This window comes from Hibiscus syriacus, unplaced genomic scaffold, assembly GCF_006381635.1.
Source record: "Hibiscus syriacus cultivar Baekdansim isolate YM2019G1 unplaced genomic scaffold, ASM638163v2 tig00111013_pilon, whole genome shotgun sequence".
NCBI lineage: Eukaryota > Viridiplantae > Streptophyta > Magnoliopsida > Malvales > Malvaceae > Hibiscus > Hibiscus syriacus.
The window spans coordinates 1413172-1415759 of NW_024062953.1; the positions used below are offsets into that span (position 1 = coordinate 1413172).

Consider the following 2588-nt stretch of genomic DNA (forward strand, 5'->3'; position numbering starts at 1 on the left):
CGCTGAAATAATACAACACTAATTGCTGCATGCATCAGTTGATTTTACGCTGCAACAATGCAGCTATGATAATTAGAGGTGACAGTCTTGAAGCTATGGCACGAGGGAGCAGCTATGTCTCGAAGCTAAGGCACAAAGCTATGACACTTTGCAGCTCAAATCATTCTGCAATAATGCAGCTATTACAGTTGCATGCATGAGGTCTCCTGAGCAGTTGCAAGAGGAATCACGCGAAGAGGAGTGCATGGCGACCTACAAGGTCGCCCGGAGGGCATGGCGACCTATGCTTGGGGACGTGCATGTGCCATGCAACACGTTCATTCTCTATGTGTGTTCGTTGGGAAGCTAGCCACGTAGTAGGTCGCCCGGATGGCATGGCGACCTACGGCTAACGATTTCACCCTATTTGAGCAATTAATATGGGGAGTGCATTATCTCGTGAATTAATTTTATTCGAAAACATTATCTCGAAAGTTTTGCCTTGAAAATGAGTAGTTAATTACGAGAAGAAGCCATTAGCAATGGCACGATTTGTTTGGACATGAGTAGTTTCATACACAGGAAGCTCTTCTCTATACCTATTAAGAACACGATGATCTAACTCGAAAAGATCCGAACTCGAATCACTAGCTGCATCATCTTCATCTACTACATAATGATTGTTCTTCATCCGGTTTTGATGGTAATCTTTCAAAAACTCCCTTGCCATCTCTTCTACTCGTTTACTCTTCTCCGCCACTCGAATATTCACCTCGTCTCTGCACTTCCTCGATGGTGATTTCCCGATTTTCCATACTGTCGGAACGGAAACCGGCAACAACCTCGACCCTCGTTCTTCGTCGTCGAGGGAAAATCGAACCGTTCTTTTGACGCCATTACTTGATTTTTCTCTCTCGTCGAAGGCGAGTTCTTGCTCAGACACGATCTCGAAGCCGAAGAACATGTGGTTGATGAAGATGAATTCTTGGTTTTCTTCGTATTGTTATTATTTCCTGTTGTGAACAACGAGTTGATGAAGCTCGCCAGACGGGCACCTGGTGAAATGGGTTGCTTCATCTTCTTTAAATCGCCATAGATTTTCATTGCTCTTGATTTTGGAGTACGATTGTCGACCCCATGATGAATGATCTGTCTCTGTTCGTAACACAGAGGTTTCTCCTGTGGAGCTGACACGCTGGCCCTGACAGGTTTAGGCCTGGAAGGAACAAAATATGAAGCGTTTGTCTTTGAACCGTACAATGATTCAGTGTCTGATGATGAGAATTCGCCATAGCTGGAATCGGACGAGCTTGAACTTGAGCTGAAGAAAACCACATCATTATCAACTGATTTTCTATTGAACTCTTCGAGAACACGTTTCTTGTGTTCCATTCTTTTGTCGACCAACCATGCTTTCTTCTCCATTTTTTCCTTGCAGAATTTCAAGTTTTCTCCATTTTTGGTGCGGCCAACACCATCGTTATCGTCGATGGAACGACAGATTTGGTCGAGTAGAGAAGAAGAAAAAGATGGGTTGTCTCTCTTATGCCTAAACCTTTCTTTTCTAAACATGGCTTCTTGTCTGCAAGAAAAATGGTGAGAATAAACAGAGGGTTTTGGTTTACAAGAAACACAGATATGTCATGCGTGTTGCTGTTTCAGAACAAGGACAGGCTTTGCTTTCGCTTTTGTTGGGAAAGGGAAACAGATATGAATGATGTTTTTGTCTGAAGAACAATTTAGGGAGTAAAGGAAAGCAAATTTGGACGACTTTGGAGACGAAGATGAAGAAGGAATGGAAGGTTGGGACTATATATAAAGGGTAGTTTTACGTCTCTGTCCATATCGGAGACGATTGCCAGATTGTCATCCCTCCACTAATTTGAAAATAATTAATTCATGTACGAAGAGTAGGAGTGAGTATTTAATCTAATCGTATGAAAAAAAATTAAATTAGTGGAGTTTACAAATAGCATTTTATAATTTAAATTTTATTGGAATATATTTGTTTGAATTTTTGTTTAAATTTAAATATAATTATTTATAATGTTATAATGCTGATTTATTTTAATTTAAATCATATATAATAACAAAAAATACTCCTAACTAATGATTAAATAATCAACAAACGATGTATAAAAAAATAGTCAACAAACCGTTAACGTTTCAAAATATAATATTTGTCTTAAAATAAAATTTTAGGGGCTAAAATGCTCCAAAAACAAATAATAAGGACTAAATTGACTATTTAATCGGATGTTAATAGGGTTTTTTTAATAAAAAAATGAAATGTTATGTATCAAAATATTTTTTTAAATATGACGAAAATGAATATTTAATCAAACATTATGAATATTTTTCGTCTTTATGCCTAATTATTTACAATATATATTATACTTTTTCACAAATATAAAGAAAAATTATAATATTATTTAATAATCAAATATCATCTAAAATTATATAATATATTTATAATGATATTTGTTAAAGAAAGTGTTTTAAGAATAAAATATTGATAAGAGTATTAAAGAAGTCAAGAAAATGACATCAAGAAAAATTTTGTAGAGAGTTTCATTCGGGAATCAAATTAAATAAAATATAAAGTTAAG

At 36.1% G+C, this 2588-nt stretch overlaps 1 pseudogene; it reads right to left on the reverse strand.

Annotated features, from left to right (window-relative positions):
* Positions 1-486: 486 nt before the first annotated feature.
* On the reverse strand, positions 487-1776 carry LOC120149925 (annotated as a pseudogene).
* Between the last annotated feature and the right edge of the window lie 812 nt (positions 1777-2588).